Source organism: Temnothorax longispinosus, unplaced genomic scaffold (assembly GCF_030848805.1).
Source record: "Temnothorax longispinosus isolate EJ_2023e unplaced genomic scaffold, Tlon_JGU_v1 HiC_scaffold_39, whole genome shotgun sequence".
Taxonomy (NCBI): domain Eukaryota; kingdom Metazoa; phylum Arthropoda; class Insecta; order Hymenoptera; family Formicidae; genus Temnothorax; species Temnothorax longispinosus.
Window position 1 is genome coordinate 153,569 of NW_027270220.1, and position 19,059 is coordinate 172,627.

The window sequence follows — 19,059 nt, forward strand, 5'->3', positions numbered from 1 at the left end:
AAATGTAACATTATATTATATATATACAGGGTGTCCGAAAAATCGCCTACTCCACTTTGGGAGGTGATTCGGGACCCAAAACAAGCAAAAAAGTTCATACAAACATAGATCCGGAAATGAGCCGTTTCCGAGTTATAGCCACTTTTATGTTCAAAAATCGTAAATTTTTATTTTTAATTTTTTTAAATTACAATTACCAAATTCTCTCAAGTTTCTGTCTACATTTCGAAAAGACGCTATTCCCGGTACATCTCGATTTGGAAAAGACTGGATGTATAATCTTCTTGCCTCGGGGCGAAAGTAGCGTTTTTTAGACGAGTGTGAAGTTTGAAAACGAACGCCTTCGGTATCGCCTTTGGCTTGGGCGGCAAAACTTCACACTCGTCTGAAAAACGCTACTTTCGCTCCTTGGTGCACTGTATGTATACTATTTGAAAGAAATCAGTTGTTTTCACGGCTATTCAAAATCAGTTGTTTTCACGGCTACTTGAAATCAGTTGTTTTCACGGTTATTCAAAATCAGTAAGTAAATCACGGCTTTTCAATAAGTTTCAAATTATTATTTAACAACACCTTGCTTTTAGGTTGTATCTAATCTTTCCGTATTCATCAATGGACCGTTTAAGTTTTAATGAATTAGCTGATATGCATCTTATGTATGGTCTTGCTCAAAGTAATGCTGCCGAGGCAAGAAGATTATACATCCAGTCTTTTCCAAATTGAGATGTACCGGGAATAGCATCTTTTCGAAATGTAGACAGAAACTTGAGAGAATTTAGTACATTAAAAAAAAGAACAAGTGAGGGCAGACCTATAGAGTGGATGTTGTAACGGAAGAAAAAGTACTGAACAATTTGAGCGTATTCCTGCTACTAGTGTTAGAACAGTTTCGGATAAAATCGGAGTACCAAAATCAACGATATGGAACATTTTATCAAGAAATGCAATGTATCCATATCACGTACAACGAGTTCAAAGTCTTTCTGTTGCAGATTATGGTTTTCCGTTTGCAATTTTGCGAATGGGTTGTAAACAGAATAGATGAAAATCCGAATTTTTGTGAAAATATTCTATTTACTGATGAAGCAGGCTTTGATCGAAATGGAATTTTTAACTATCACAATCTTCATGTATGGGCTTTAGAAAATCCTAAAGTAATTGATCAAAGAAGGCATCAACAACAGTTTAGTTGCACCGTATGGGCGGGTATTATTATTGGTAACGAACTTATAGGGCCATATTTCTTTGAAGAAAGATTAAATGGTCAGAATTATGTACGATTTCTTAGAGAAGAGTTAGGCCACCTTCTTGAAAACGTCCTTTTAATAATACGACAAAACATGTGGTTCATGCATGATGGTGCACCTGCGCATTTTAGCCGTGTTGCCAGAGATCATTTGAATCAAAATTATGGTCAGAGATGGATAGGGCGTGGAGGTCCAGTTCAAAGGATACATTGGTTGTTCTAACAGAATATTCCGAAAGTTCCCGAACGCAAATGAGCATTGTCTTGAGCGCAGACTTTATAAAGATAAAGGATACAAGACGATCCTAAGTATAAGATTACCTTCTTTATATAAGATCAGCTTATGCATGGACCATGAATTCATAATATCTTAAGACAATTTTTGTTAAATAAGATGATCTTCATTAAGATGATCTTAAGCGTTTCCTTGAGAACGGACTATGAATATCGCCCTAACGGCATTGACTCGTTTTGCCTCCAAGATCACCAGACATGAATCCACTTGATTTTTTATCTATGGGGTCATGTAAAATCAATTGTTTACAGAAATGCACCAAACAATATTGCTGAATTAAGACAGAGAATAATTCATGAATTTAACGAAGTAAGGAGGGATCCAAATGTTTTTCAAGAGTTCGGAATTCCTTTGATAGAAGAATAAGGGCCTGCAATCGTGCTGAAGGTGGTCATTTTGAACACCTTATTTAATTCGATTTAAATATCTGTTTATGTTTACTTTAAAAATAATGTAATTGTAATTGTAAATATTGAAAAATTGGAAGACTAAAAAAAATTGTAATTAAAAAAAATTGAAAATAAAATTTACGATTTTTGAACATAAAGTGGCTATAACTCGGAAACGGCTCATTTCCAAACCTATGTTTGTATGAACTTTTTTGCTTGTTTTGGGTCCCGAATCACCTCCCGAAGTGGAGTAGGCGATTTTTCGGACACCCTGTATATATTATATATATATATATATATATATATATATATATATATATAGATCATACATATCATATATATATATATATATATATATAAGTGCATATATTAGTTTTTATATTAATCGATGTTCATATAATTTTATTCATTCAAATTATTTTCTGACATTTTTTATTGTCTATAAAGTATACTATGTGATTAGCTAATTGTTTACATTATTTTCATTTTGGGACGAGGTGAAAATTACAAAAGTGAGCAAATTCACTAGAGAATCTACAATTTCATTTGTCGAAATCTAGTAAAATCTGTTCACTTTTGTAATTTTCACCTCGTTCCAAGATACAGAATCGACCCCCAGTAGTATGCGATCTGTTCTTTTAGCTTCTGCACCATTTATCTTTCCTCTTTCTTTCTCCTCGTTAGAGAGAAAAAAAGGTAAGATGAACGGTGCAAAAAGTTCAGCTAAAAAGAGCAGATCTTTGATTGGTTATCTACTTAGCTCGCGCATGTGCAGTTGAATTTCGTACACGCTGACATCAAAGGTGCCGACAGGGAGTTGCGCTACTGTATATACTGTGGTAACAATAATATAACTGTTAGTTAGTTATAATTTTTCACTCAATAACGTAACTACAATATAACATGCCTTATACATAACAGTTATATTGTTGAGTGGGAAATTATAACAAACAGTTATATTACTGTTACTTTGTGTTTATGCAGTTTGTTATAGAAATATTCAAATTTATTGACATAAGTTTGTGAAAGATATTACGTTGAATTGTTACAGATGTTCTATTTATCTTTAACCCTTAAATGCCCCGTGGGGTCCAGCGAACCCCAGACCCTTTAGAATAAAATGTTTTCAAATGTTCTTGCTAAAAATGGAGCTCATGCTCCCATTGATGATAGTTGAGTGATTGACCTACCCGTTTGTACACTTAGCAGTACTCAGTTTACTTAATTTTTTATACTATGTTGAAATTGAAATTTTAACAATATAAGCATTTTATTCTCTCTTCTAAGCCTTGAACAACATTGAAAAAAATTTTCATAACTAAAGATAAAAAATCAATGAGTAAGAAGACATTTTTCATGCTGGGATCTTTTAGACCCCTCATGTCATTTAAGAGATTCTTGAGAGGTGTGGCATTTAAGGGTTAATATTTATTTTTTTTATGGTACAAAATCACATAAAATTTATTTTTTTTTATGGTACAAATCATATAAAAAAAATTTTTTTTATAGTACAAATTATATAAAATTTATTTTTTTATAGTACAATTATTTAATATTTTTTTTATAGTACAAATTATAGTTTTAGTTTATAGTCAATTTATTTAATCTCGTAAATACAACTTTATTAAAGCAGAAAATTTACTTGTTTTGTTTGCTATTGCATTTGTTTTTTAGCGCTACGACAATGAGAAGGCGGTAATAAAAAGGTGTGCTCGGGGGGGAGGGGGGGAGGGGGGAGGCGCTCCCCGGATTCGCGAATTGGTCTGTAACAATGCTGGTTTTCGAAGGACCAGAGGGGCAATCCCCTCGCGATATGTACGTGATGCAAACGAAAGTAAGCGAAAGCAAGCGACTCACCGTTCGTTGCCCGGTGCCCTCTCGGGTGGTGCTCTCTCGTCGTTCTCGTCTTTCCGTTTTACAGCGAGCCCTCCGTGATTGCGGGAAGACAAGCAAGCAAGGTAGTGCAGGCAGACAAGGCAAGCAAGCAAGATAGTGCAGGCAGACGAGAAAGGTCCAAATGTGAGTTTGTTAGAGGCTGGTGTGTCCTCTCTGACGACTTAACGAATTGCGGCGCGAGCGAGTACCAAAGGTTCCAATAATTGGGCGGGCCACCCGCGGGTGGGCAGCACGAGTCGGGTGAGTCGCGCGAAATATTGACATGCTAACGATCGCGATCCGCCAACGTTCCGCGCGAGTCACTAAACGCGAAATTTAGGTTGCCGACGGCAACAATGCTTAACTAATGATACGAGACGCAACTTATCAACTAATAGGCAACGGCAAACATTACACAATTGACTTAGCAACTAATATGTACATACAGCAACTATATACACGTGAGCTCCAAACAGGGTGTGTTTGAGTTTTCATTTATCTTCTCCTCCTTTTACAGATTCCGCAAAAAAATGAAGAAAAGATAAATTATATTTTTGGCCTGCTGGCCCATCCGTTACGCGCATTCAGTGGCGAATTTAGGATTAAAAAAATGGGTAATATTATCCCATTCGTCTTTCTGTTTCCAAGAATTCGGGAAGTCAAGCACTAGCCCTTGGTTTAAGGATATCTATCTTTTAATCATTTATCTTGAATACGCCATTGAAAATAGATAATTTGCAAAAGCTGCTTTCCCGAAAATTGCCTCCTGTATACAGAGAATATCCCCCCGTGCTTTTAGTCCAGTTGGCACGTCGTTAAAAATGACAAAATAATTGACTAATTCGGACAAAGTTGGAAAAAATCGCTTTGTTTGGGTGTCAGTAATGACAGACTAAGTTTCTGACCTCCCTCGTGGTGTGCTTCAGCCGTCATCTTGGAAGAAAGGGGTGAAAAATCGGTTTTTCGCAAATATCTCGGTTCCATTAGACTTAGGATAAATAGTTTAATACAATATTGTAGGGAATTCAATTCTCTACAAAAAAGGAAGTATAGGTTTTTTCCTACGACTAATAGTTTTGGCGCTAGAGCCGAGAGGAGTAGGATACTTTTTGTAACAAACGGTTTCAGCGACTTTATCTCGCCGTATCTCACTTCTCAGGTAAACGGCGTTATTATTACACACACTTAGTTTTGTATTGTTTACTCGAGTGCTATAAGTATACTCCTTGTTAAAAGCTAGGAGCATCCAAGATTTTAAATAAGTTAAAAGACCTAGTTATGACGATTATCTCAAAAAATTTCTATCGAATAAAAAAAAAGGGATAGACTTATCTCAATGTTGTTAAAAAACTTTAAACTGCAGGATTTATTATCAAGCAAGCTGTTGAAGATGCTGACACTCTTAGGGCAATTTCACCAACCACAGTTAGCTTAATCAACGGTTAAAGTTAGCAGGATTGACCATAGAAAGCAGGGTGGATTCATTTCTATTGGTCAATTCTGCTAACTTTAACCATCGTTAAGCTAACTGTGGTTGGTGAAATTGGCCCTTATTGTCAATACTGCGATTGATGCATCGAAGAATTACAATTCCGTAGTAATAGTTGGCGAAGATATTGATCTTTTAGTGCTACTGACAGCATCATCTAAATCTAACATCTATTTTATGAAACCGAGCAAGGGAAAAACAGAGCAGAAGATTTATTTATCTACTTCCTTCCAATATTCTAATGTTGCTGAGCATATTCTCTTTCTTCACGCATTCACTGGTTGTAATACCACTTCAACATTTTCCGGCAGGGTAAAATAAAATTTATTAAACTGTTCCAAAAAGATGAAAATTTGCAGAATATTAAAAAAATTTTTGGAAATCTGGATGCTCATCCAGATTTCATTGACATAGCAGGACAAAAATGTATTCTTGCTGAGTTTCGATTTTCATGCTTCGCCAAATCTACGTCGAAAGTAATGTTCAACATTGCTTCTATACCACCTACTGAAGCAGCTGCACGTCAACACTCTCTCAGAGTCTATCATCAGATTCAGCAGTAGCGCGGAGTTAAAAAAAAATCCTCAAGATTGAGGCTGAAAATATACAAAAAATGGTTTATTTCCAGTTCCTTCAATGAAGGAAGCCGCTCCGCAGGATATTCTGAAGAAGATCTTCTGCAAATGCACAAAAGGCTGCAGCCAGCTAATTGCTGTTGCAGAAAAGCTGGATTGCGATGCTCTGTGACTTGTTTCAACTGTCGAGGTCAAGCATGTACAAACATCGACATTATAATAGATCACTGTGACGATGAAGAAATCGACGTAACTGTTCAACATTTTGAGGAGACATTGACCAATCCTGACAATGAGATTGATTCGAACAACGAGGAAGAACCAGAAGAAGCAGAGAAGGAAGATAATATTGAGGAAAAGGAAGATGCTGTGGAAGATGACATTTGCCAACCCTCTACGTAAAAAAGAACAAGATTTGAATTAATTTTTGTACTTCTCTGACTGCTGCAGACCTTGAGGTGAGCTCTCTCCTTTTTCTTTCTGTTTTGACGATTGACTAAAAATATTTTTCCTTTTCACAGTGGAAATGTCCACTATAACCGTGCGTACCAGCTCGCTTGTCACGACATCTACTCAAGAAGGGAACTTTCTGCCTCGAGCTCTGCAGGAATAGAATCTTCTTATCTCAATAAATGGTAAAGATGGCTCGAAAAAGAGCCGAAACGTTCATTACATCTGAATACACGGTTTTTTTCTTTTTATTTGCGCACCACGTTTCGTGCCTGACTTGATTTTCAAATGTAGGTAATAATAATTAAGTTACATAATATATTCTGTGGACATAATACATCTGTGTCCGTGACTAGTCGAATTGAATTGTCGATCAATTTCTTAACACTGTTTATCTTGATTTTGTTTTATATAGTTGATTATGGTCGGTATTCAGATCTTATATTTAAGATTGTCTTAAAATCTTAATCTTTATCTTTAGATGCTGTACGACTCGTTTTATTGGTTACGGAACTTAAGTTAATAAAACTTTTTAAAATCCTGCCAATTACGTCAAAACCGAAAGTGTTATCGAGCGGCAGTGTTGTTTTAGTGAATTCGGTTATACGCACCAGTGCACATTCAGTGCACATTATAGCCATCATACACAAATCAACATAAACTGTATGTTTAATATAAACGTTTTAATGTAATAAATATGTATTGGGCATTTTATCAGTCGAAATATTTGCATTTTACTTTCAATATTAGTGATTAAATCAGTGTACAACGGCTTCAATGTGCACTGAATGCGCACTGGTGCGTCCAACCGTTATTAGACATTAAGTGCTACTCTTTAAATTGTTGCATTATTTTTCCCGTGCCTGTAGTTTTATTAGGACACGTCTCGTGCTATTACTTGTTTGTCGGAGCTCAGTATTTCTAAAGCTAAGTATCAAAAGCAGAAAATTATGCTGTTTTGCCATTTTAAGAAGAAAATAGGGATTACTTCTTTAAAAGCATGCTACGGACCCTGCTCGTTAGAACTAAGGTACACTTGCAAATGATATGAGTAACGATCTGCGAGGAGTATGGAATGCTCATTCCATCTACACAGCGCGAGGATAAACGACAGATTCTCAGCACTGCCAGAGCGAATCTTGGAATAGTCGTAAAAGAATCCACACCATTGCAGAATTATAATTTAACCAACTGGGATAATTCTGATGGCGATTCTGCTTTTCTAAACAATGAATCTGTATCGTCTCAATATGAAGATCAAAATGCATACGAAACATTCGATTTGGTCATCACAAAAGAAGAATGGGATCTAATAAACCCAAGCGACACGGTATTTACAGGAACCGTGAGCGAAAAATACTTAAACCCAGAGTTTGGACAAACATTATCGCTCTCGCATTCTGGAGGCAGTTTAGAATGCCTTGTGCATTTTTATTCAAACAAGCGAACGTTGATCCGTCGCCCGACGACCTCCGGTATAATATTAAAATTATTGGAAGGTCCAAAGACCGTGAGTGCTTGATTATTTTCAAGGGCAAAGCTATCGTAAATGTCAACAATGAGGGATTCATCATGACAGTGCACACGCGAGACGTACGATACATGAAACACGCCGAAGTAAAGCGTCCCTTGAACGGAGAACGCAGAAAGGAGGAAAAAAGAAAATTGTAGCAGAAGGTCCCTCTGAATGGCGAAAAAAAGGCAAGCACGCGAAAACATTAAGCCCGGAGATATAGAATCGCCTCATCTCCCCCGCGGAGATGTTGTGCGTCAAGCTAAAAAGGAAGCCATCGATGAAGACCTGGGCGTGAAACCAATAGATGGACGCAATCTAATTCGAACAATAGAAGAATTTAATTCGGATCCTACGTATTGCGGTGCGATAAATGCCATCGGTTCTATATCTTTTTACACATTTTACGGATTTCCAGTTTAACTTTACGCGTATAAGGAGTATTGCCGAGCAAACAAAGACTCTGCTGTGATCACCATCGATTCGACTGGCAGTCTTATTTATAAATTACAACGTTACGATGGAGAATCTGTACACATATTTTTATTTGCTATTATCGTAAACTTCGAGGGCATTACAGCCGCCGTTAATCAGATGATATCCGAAAGAAACGAGACGGAGTTAATCGAATTTTAGCTGAAATAGTGGTTACGCAGCACGGCACCGAAGCCAAAGAAAGCTGTATGTGATTATTCAATAATCAGCCTTCAATAATCGAACGGTAATATCATACATAAACGAATGCTTTGCAGCAGCAACAAAAAGCAACGAAATGCAAGAAAAACCTTCGACATATATCAGGGTCGATGTAGCACATCTAATGCACTTGCCGATGGAAATGCTTTTATAAAGTCATCCAAACTGCGATCAAACAATTTTACATTCGGTGCGTGGCTTTAATGGTGGATTGTCAAACAGTTGTTGAATTTGAAAAAATTTTATTCTGACCTGCGTCGCGACGCTTTAGCCAAATGCCTCGTCATCTAATTAGTGACGCGCATGAATGGATTAACGAGATTCCCACTGTCCCTATCTACTATCTAGCGAAACCACTGCCAAGGGAACGGGCTTGGAAAAATTAGCGGGGAAAGAAGACCCTGTTGAGCTTGACTCTAGTCTGGCACTGTAAGGAGACATGAGAGGGTGTAGCATAAGTGGAAGATGGCAACATCGCCGGTGAAATACCACTACTTTCATCGTTTCCTTACTTACTCGGTTAGGCGGAGCGCGTACCCCGAGGGCTTCGTGCCCCGGCGGTCACGGTGTTCTAGAGCCAAGCGTGTCAGAGTGGCGTGAGGCCTCGCGCCGTTAATACTCCCGCGTGATCCGATTCGAGGACACTGCCAGGCGGGGAGTTTGACTGGGAAAGGAACAGTTTTCGTGGGAATGATACCCCAGCGCCACGCCGTAGTCACGCTGACAGGATCGGCCGTATCGCGGATCAATGGACAATTCTCCAGGGCAACATTTTTCTGCGTGCACGAGAGACGAGAGACGCGTCGTAGGACTGCAAACACAAGATGATGCTTCTCTGTGCAATCGACTCAACAAACTAGAAAAATGTTGGAGAGTTATATCGCTAACGGAGGCATCACAGAGAAAGTAGAAACAATTATGGCAGATATCGAGAGCATAGAAAATCGAGATTGCGATAACGATATATTCGAGCCGAAAAACATTGATAGAAAGTCTTCGAAAGTCATCCCAGAATGGGATAAGTCATTGAACGCCGGTACTCCAATTGAACGGTGGCTTCGGCAATGTCTAGCAATGGCCAGACACGCGAAGGCAAAAACCTTAACGCGTTTTATCTTCCTGATTTTATTCAAATCTATCTTTGCTATCTAAAAAATTCCCGTTATGGACTAGTGCTGTGCTTCCGTATTATGCTCCGCACGCGTCTTCGAGTTATGTGGAAAGATATTTTAATGATATCAAAACAAGAGTTCTGACGAAGCCTAAACCACCGATGCGTGTTGATTACTTTATAAGACAACATGTGCTCGACATAGTCGGAGCAACGTCAATATTTAGCTCCAAGATACTAAATTACAATATGAGATTGACGAACAAAGATTAAACAAACGATGTAAATAACAATAAGGCCGGTAATGTTTCAGCCGCTGCCAAAATCCAAGAGACAGAGAAAGCGTCTTACGATTTAATGACTCCGTCGTCAAATAACACAGAAGACGTAAATAAAATACAAACGTGCTTGACAGAAAATGTTTTGTCTTTTGTCGAAGACTTATGAACAGACATGGAACCCAATATTTTCGAAGATTCAGACTTAAAGTCAGTGAAAGACTGGAAGAACAAAGCTCAAAAGCAATGTAATATCGATGGTGACTACTGCAGTAGCGATGAATCAATTGATAGCGAACACAACGTTATAATCGAGAATGACACAGCACAGTTACTTCACTCAGAACAGTCAAATACTGTAAAGACAGAACATTCATACTATAAAATTGAGGAAACAGATGATTCTTTCAAAGTTTCCGAAATACCCGTTTTGCATGAAAAACCCAATTGCAACAACAAAAAGCGTAATTTTAAAACAAGATTCGCTAACGGTTAAAACCAGCAAATATTTCAAGCCTTATCCAGATATTCGACAGATAAACCAACTCATCAGTAAAAAAAAGAAATCATTTTTACTATTGGAAATATAATCAGGGACGACTTGAAATGTGGTGAGATGGGCAAGGAACACAACAATCTTGATCTTTATACACTCTGAATACTGTCTTTATTATATATAAGTATGTCACACTCTGTAACTTAAACCGTAACTAACACGTCTGAACACGACGGTGATCGAGGCTCTTGTGAGCACCACTGATGCCCGCACGCACGCGTGGCGCGCCATGTCGCGCCATGTCGCGCCGCCAACCGGGAGCTGCCCTCTAGAAGGGCGGGAACTTATTGCTCGTTTAAAGTCCTCTCACAACACTCCCTCCCTTTGTGCGAGCGATCCACGGGTCCTCTCTAAGTTTCCTCTTTATCTGAAACATAACAAGAATTAGTTATCGAATAAAATTAATCTCTAACTTTGTTTAAACTCTATATTTATTATTTTATTTCTCAGATACGCAAATGCTTCTAGAGGTAAAGGTTTTGTCATAATGTCTGCCAAATTCTCTTTGGTCTTAATCCATTCGACTTTTACCTTCCCTTAATCAACACACTGCTTGATAAAATCTCCATGAGTGTCATCCATATGTTTTCTGTTTCCAGTTTCTTCTTTTTCTTCTAAGTTTTTCTTTATTTCCTCTAAGTCGTCATCAAACATTTTAAGTTTGTGACTTCTATCCTTCTTAGTGCAGTTTCTTGCTGCTCTGTTGTCATGACTCTATAAATTTTCTCGTGCTTGGATACCAGAGTATATAGTATATATCCAGTGTCAGTATATCCCACCAACACACCAATAGCTGTCTTGTCGAATTTCGACGTAGGCTTTGGTACTCTTGCATATCCAATGCATCCGAATTTCTTTATTTGTTCAAAATGACAACTTGTTTCTGATGAAAACTTCTTCAACGGGATCTCGTACTCTAAAGTCTTATGTGGAGATCTGTTGTACGCATGCACAGCAGCATCAACTGCCAACTCCCACATACTCTTTGGTAATCCCGAGTCGAACATATATGTTCTTACTTTCTCTTGCAACGTTCTGTTGAACCTTTCTGCAACTTCATGGTGTTCTGGAGTGTACGGTGGTGCAAATATGGCTTCTATCTTTTCTCTTTTAATACTTCTTTAAAAGCACCTCCCGTGAATTCCTTGCCTTGATCTGACTTCACGTAGCATAGCTTTTCTTTTTTTCCTAGTAGATTTCTGGCGGATATTAGATATTTCTCTAGAGCCTCTCCCGATTCATCTTTCGTCTTCAAACAGTAGGCTTTCGCTAATCTAGAATAGTCGTCTATTAAGGTGATTATAAACCTCTTTTGTCCTGGATAGTATTTAGGTTTTATTTGACCATGATGTCCGTATGTTTTACCTGTAGTGGTCTCTGTGCTCTATTTCTGTTTTCTTTAAACGGCAGTTTTGCCATCTTTGCCATTATACAGACTTCACACTCTAATAAGGAGTTATCAAACTTAACTGTCTCTAATCTCTTTTCTACTTTTTGTAGCTGTCTTAGATAGTTAACAACGCATGACCTAACCTAACATGCCATAACATCTCCTCATTTATTTTCTCTAATTTCTTTACTTTTTCAATTACTGAGCTTTCACACATTTCTTCTATATTCTCTATTGTCTGTATATCCTCCAACTTAATGACTTGCTCGAGTTCAGCATTGTTGTGTTCTATATTTTCGTTCACATTTGTGAGCTCTCCTTCATTTTCCCTCCCAATCGCAGAACCAACATTATCCTCTCTCATCTAATTCTCCCTCCGAAATGGATAATTCATTGCTCTGAATGTTTGTTTGCGATTGTTCAGGAAGCTCACTATGTGTAACAATTTCTGCTCTACATCTGTAAATTCCTTTAAAAACTATTTTATTTGTCAGTTTATTGTAAACTTTAAACACTTTATCATCTAAATAAATACTGAACCCTGCATCAGCCAACTTTCTTAAATTTTTGGATACTTCCTTTGCTGCAATTACATTTGTTAATTTAATGACTCTCTTTTCTTTTTCATTCGTTATTAGCGAAAGACCTCCTTTACCATCTATTGAAATGTTTGCAAGCTCATTTTTATTCGCGCATTTAATAACTCTATCTTTACATTTTCAAAATTTGACAGAATAAAATTCTTATTCACAATATGATCCGTAGCACCTGAATCTGCAGTAAAATTGACTACCTTTTTTGAACTATCTCTATCTTCTATTAATTTAACCATGTATAATTTACCTTCTTCTGATTCTCCTTCATTTGCTGTTTTTGTTGATATAGGTTTCTCAGCTGGTTGTATCTTGGTTATTTTCCCTTTGTTATCTACTCTTTTTGTGCCTTTTTTGCACAAATCTACCCTTTTTCTTATGTTTTATTAACGGTTTTATTTAAATACCTTTTTTTCCTCTAGCTCTGTTCGCCTGAGCTTCGGCACTCGGACAATTATCACCCTTGTGACCTCGTACTTCCTGGCAGTAATAACAGAACCAGGCCTCTGACTCCGCTAGTGGGCAGTTCTTTGCCATATGACCTATTCGGTTGCATCTGTAGCACTTCATCTGTCTAGTATTTTCTTCTGCGGCAGCCCTCTGTACTCTAATTTCAGGTTTTTCTGTTTTCTCTTCAATCTTACTTTTAGTCTCTGTCTCTAACTGCATTATAAAAGATTTTATTTCATCTATGTTCATTTCTTTAAGATTAGTTTGTCTTCTAATCAAATCTACATTTCTCAGCTCTGGTACATTAATTGACACAGCTTGATAAAATGCAGATCTAATCTCTTGTTCTGTGAGAGTTACCGCATCTTCACATGATTCATATTTTCTAATTATTGAATCAAAGCGTTCGCAAAAATCACTTACTTTTTCATCTTTTCTCATTTTGATTTGATAAAGTCTAGCTCGTACCGATGCATGAGTAACATTTATTTCAATCTTTTTATATCCTCTTAGTTTCTTTAAAATTTCTTTCGGATCTTTTTCATGTAAGATCCTTTTATGATAATTTTCATCTAAATGATTATTATTATATCTCTAACTAGACTTTTTCTCTTAGCAACTTTTAATTCAGAAAGATTTTCTGGACTTTCAATGTTTGAATCTATTACATCTAACAAATCGTTATTCATTAACTCGGATTTTAAATAATCCATCCAAAGATCAAAGTTGGATTTTTGCGTCAGCTTATATTCTCTTCTAATATGCAATCTTTGATTGTTTAATTCCACTTCTAAAGTTCTTTTAATTGTCTCTAAACTTCTATCTTTTTCGGCTGAACAGACTGTTGTTTCATCTAACTTTCTCTTTTTAAACTCTACTTTTAATTCTTTAACCGTTTGTGTGCTGTTCTTTACTGAACTTTGCGTATTTTTATTGCTTGCCTCTAAACGTTTAAGTTTTACTTTTTCTTTCTCTAAGTTTAAACGGAAGACTTCTACCATATTCTCCATCATCTCGGTGGCCTTCGTCATTACTTTGTCCAACATCTGCATCGAATTATCCATTTTTGCGACCAATTTTTCTTGCTTTTCATATAATATTTTAGTTTCAATTGGCAGTACTGGACGGTTCTCTTCCCATGCTTTGGTCATATCTATATTCTCTCTGACTTTAGGCAAGTTCTTTTTCGGGATTGCACCTCTTCTTTCCGTCTCCTCCTTTTTATCTTTTGCTTCTATACGGAATTTTGAAATTACTATTTTTATTTTCTCTGAATGCATATATATATTATTCTTCTGAACTACTTTATTTTCAAAAAAAAATACTCTCTTACCTCTATCTTTTCTTACTGTCTCCTCGTTTTTATCTTTTGCTTCTCTATCTTTTCTTACCGTCTCCTCGCTATTTCTTTCTCTTTCTATTACCGTGATAATGCTGCTATCGCTGTCGTAGTCGACCAGCACATCTTGGCCTTCTTTCTCCACCGAAAGATTCTCTGTCTCTTTTTCCATCTAGATCGGGATTTAAATTCCAATTGAATATTAGCATTCCTCTTTTGACAAGATAAACCAACATTCGTATTGACAAATAATAATTTACAATTTCTATCACTTGATCTCTTTCAGCGATAAAAATTTAATGCTTATGAGGCTATATAGAACGCACTGCAATTCACAATAACCCCAAAGCGAGAAAACCACGCGCCTCTGCAGGGCTATCCGCACGCGCACACCACTGTCCGTTGCGATCCCCAGCACTGCTGAAAAGATCTATGGCTCGGGTTGATCACGCACACGCACGGGGCCCATACAAATTTACGCGACTTCCCTAAACAGTAATCAAGCTACACCGCACAGCAAGTCATGCTCGATTACCGACCCGATACATAACGATTTCAAATAAATATAAACTCATATAGAGTTTATATATACGCATGTACATACATCTGTGCATAATGTTGCATCGATGCCATTTTGTTAGTTGAAATCGATTATGTGTTCGTGCGCGCCCGGCAACAAGTTCCGCGCGCCAAAAAATGACTCTCGTCTCTCACAATCGGACTTCCGCGCGCCAAAAGAAATGACTCTTGCCGTTCACGATCGGACTTGCACGCGCACGTCGCCGGCCTACTGTTACCAAACGGCATTTTTCTATTTCTTTTTCCTTCATCATTCTCTACTTCTTTATTTCACTTTACACATCTATTCTCTAATTCTCTTATTACCATTATTACCTCTATTTCTATTTCTCGAGAAAAATGGCAAAAACATCTATATCTCCTTGTAACAGTATTTATCGAACGAACATTCTTATTAACTGAGAATTCTCTCGTTTTGCTCGTCAGCAACGAGGAATATTATTTACTTACCCTCTAATCTTCTAGATGCTTCTATCTCTTTCTATGCCCTTCGCCGGCGTCTCACAGACTTCGTATATACACTTTCGTGCTATGTTCCTCACGCAGGGGAATCGTGCCCTGGGCCCATAACCTATTGGAAATATAATCAGGGACGACTTGAAATGTGATGAGATGGGCAGGGAACACAACAATCTTGATCTTTATACACTCTGAATACTGTTTTATTATATATAAGTATGTCACACTCTGTAACTTAAACCGTAACTAACACGTCTGAACACGACGGTGATCGAGGCTCTTGTGAGCACCACTGATGCCCGCACGCACGCGTGGCGCGCCAAGTCGCGCCGCCAACCGGGAGCTGCCCTCTAGAAGGGCGGGAACTTATTGCTCGTTCAAAGTCCTCTCACAACATTTACTACCAAATGGCCTCAAATGTACACGGCCGTGGAAAATTGATGCAAGCAGTATTTTGTAATAAACACGTGTGGTTTCGATTCACTAGTCCAAATTCTTATGACGAGTGCTATTGATGATGTCCATTACGCATCGATTCTTGAACAGTTGGAGAACAGCACGTTGAAATTCGTTTCCAAATTGATCAACGAAGGAGTGTCAATGAATTATTACGAAACAGAGCAGAAATCCTTAAAAGCCTGGTTTTCTGCGGAAATTCAATTAAAAACAGAACGTCGTGTATTATCATATTCTATTGACACATAGAGCAGTATTGAAAAAGTTGTAAACAACGCAATGGCGTCAGTTCCCAGTATTCATAAAACGGAGCAATGTACGCACTGTGACAGTCGCTCGTACTCATATTGTGCATATCACCAAATCATAAATAATTTCAAAACAAAGTTTTGGTGTCTTGGAGCGAGCGTTAGATTTCCGGTTATCTACAAAATAAAATGCAACTGTACTGGTCTGTACACATTGTACAACGAATTAAGCTTCCATCTTTTTATTAAATAGGACATTCGCGCCCAAGGGGTTATTTACTCGTTTTTTGGGTGTACCACAGATTACAAATGACTACTGATTTCAACTGATTTCAAGTGATTTTAACCGATTTCAACTGATTTCGTCCGATTTTATATAGCCAACCGATTTCAAATGATTTCAAATGATTTCACAAATGATTTCAACTGATTCCAAAAACAGCACGATATATTGCAGCAACGTTGCAGCAATATTGCCACATTGCACTTGCAGCGTAAAATTGCAGCAACATTGCAGCAATATTGCCACATTGCACTTGCAGCAATATTGCCACATTGCTCTTGCAGTGTAAAATTGCAGTAACATTGCAGCAATATTGAAATGAAAAATGAAAAAGTGACAAGTGGTCGAAGTTGACGATAGGAAAAATTTTTGGCAGTTCAGGTAATTTTATTATTTCAGTAATTTTTTATATTCAAAAATATGGTAACATTTATATACGAGGTCTGGCAATAAAGTTAGCGAACTCGTCACAGTACAATTGCTACATATTTTATTACTGATTATCACTGTGATTCTCTTCAAAGTTATAGTCTCCTTGGGAAGCTACACACCAATGCCACCTTATTCACCCTTCAAAGCAGTTTTGGAAATGTTGTGAAATGGTTTTTAAAGATGCCGTCGTGTGTTACTTTTAATTAATGTCATAAAAAAGTGCGTTTCTCTCAATGTTTCTTTTATTTTTAGAAAAAAAGTCACATGGGACCAGATCCGGTGTTTTGAAGGGTGAACAAGGTACTGGCATAAATGTATAGCTTCCCAAGAGGACTACTTTGAAGACGATAATAGTGATAATCAGCAATAAGATATGTAGCAATTGTACCGTGATGAGTTCGCTAACTTTATTGTCAGACCTCGTATATATAATATATATATATATATATGGGGCATTCTCCGTGAAATCAGACATCCCCCCTGTCCAAAAATTGGGGTCACCTAAAAAATTCTTTCGGGGCTTGTTTGAGATCGCGGTAATTGGCATCTCGAACCGCCTTCGGTTGCATGTGAGCGCATGCACGCTTGCGATGATTAATATTCGTTTAAAATGTCGCATGGGATTTTCACGGTAATATTCAGTATAGCATGGATCTTTCGGGATTAGCATTCTGGCAATTTCTCTAACATTGTCATCAACAATAAGGTCAAGCTTTGTTCAATGGTACGAACGACTTATTTATGCTTACACGAAGGAAAGATCCATGCTATAAACAAGGCAGTCGAAAACAGGTAACGATCGCTTCGGGTCGTCACTTGAAAACCGTGACGTAAGCACGATGACGTAGGCCGTCGGTGGCCAATCACCCTCGCGAAATCATCGGTAACTAGCTTGGAGGGAGCCTCTTTTTGGAGGTGATAAAAGACCGTCGCTGCGCCGCGGAAGAGGCTTGTCGGCCTTTTCGGCTATCCGCTCGCTTATCGCCAAGTATATCTCTATATGCGACCGCTGTACTCCGCTTAAACCGCTTTTCAAAAAGACATCCGTTCTCGCTAGATTTCGCCGCGATTATCGTGCTGAATTCTGTGCGCGCTCTCGGCACCTTGCCTGCAAAGAACTTGTGTAAATAACGTGTATATATTGACCATTAAACTTTAATTTGCTGTTACTTGCTGTGTCGTTACTTGTGATCGTCTTGTTACCTCGCGCTACACCGCGCTACCGCGTGCTCTCGAACAGGGCTCATTTTTTAGCTACACATATGTAGTTTTAGTTGAGCTGTGGCCCTTTAAAAAATCAACATGGTGGACCCCAATATGGTGGCCGAAGTCTGCGGGTAACGAGGTACGACGGAAGTTATAGACTGTCATAGAAAATGTGTTAATGTGTTTATTTAGTAGTTAGTATTGAATTCATGGAAAAAATAAATTTTTAGTTTGTCCAAAACCAATATGGTGGCCAAATTATCCGTGAAATGCTAAAAAATAACTATTTTGTTCTTTAAAACGTACAAACTGCGTTCAATTTTCATGAAAATTTATATCATGATACATTTTAAGATGTTGATCATAAATTAACAATTGGGACGTCGTATTTGAATATAACGAAACCCAATATGGCAGCTGTATATTCGAAAAATGCTAAAAAATAATGACGTCGATATATTCAAATCATACAGACTCGTTCTAATTATTATTAATTTGAGTGTTACGGTATTTTTTAATTGCTTTTTTTATTTACTTTTTCAAATTTTTATGAATTTTCATTATTTTTTATTTTTGACTATGATTTCGTTATTGCGGCGACAAAATTTGAACGTGGTTGTTCAAATATGATTTTTCCAGTGAATACAGAATAATTTTTGAATAAGTAAGTGAAGGCAAGACAGGTAGTCTTTCGAGCCAGTGAAGGCAAAAGAGACAGATTGTCCGACCAGTGAAGGCAAGAGAGACAGACTGTCCAGCCAGTGAAGGCAGGAGAGACAGACTGTCCAGCCAGTGAAGGCAGGAGAGACAGATTGTCCGGCCAGTGAAGGCAAGAGAGACAGATTGTCCGGCCAGTGAAGACAAGAAAGACAGATTGTCCGGCCAGTGAAGGTAGGAGAGACAAACTGTCCGGCCAGTGAAGGCAGGAGAGACAGACTGTCCAGCCAGTGAAGGCAAGAGAGACAGACTGTCCAGCCAGTGAAGGCAAGAGAGACAAACTGTCCAGCCAGTGAAGGCAAGAGAGACAGACTGTCCGGCCAGTGAAGGCAAGAGAGACAGATTGTCCGGCCAGTGAAGGCAGGAGAGACAGACTGTCCGGCCAGTGAAGGCAGGAGAGACAGACTGTCCAGCCAGTGAAGGCAAGAGAGACA

General features: G+C 38.0%; 1 pseudogene; it reads right to left on the reverse strand.

Moving 5' to 3' along the window:
- Window positions 1-11,108: 11,108 nt before the first annotated feature.
- On the reverse strand, window positions 11,109-14,641 carry LOC139824475 (uncharacterized; annotated as a pseudogene).
- Between the last annotated feature and the right edge of the window lie 4,418 nt (window positions 14,642-19,059).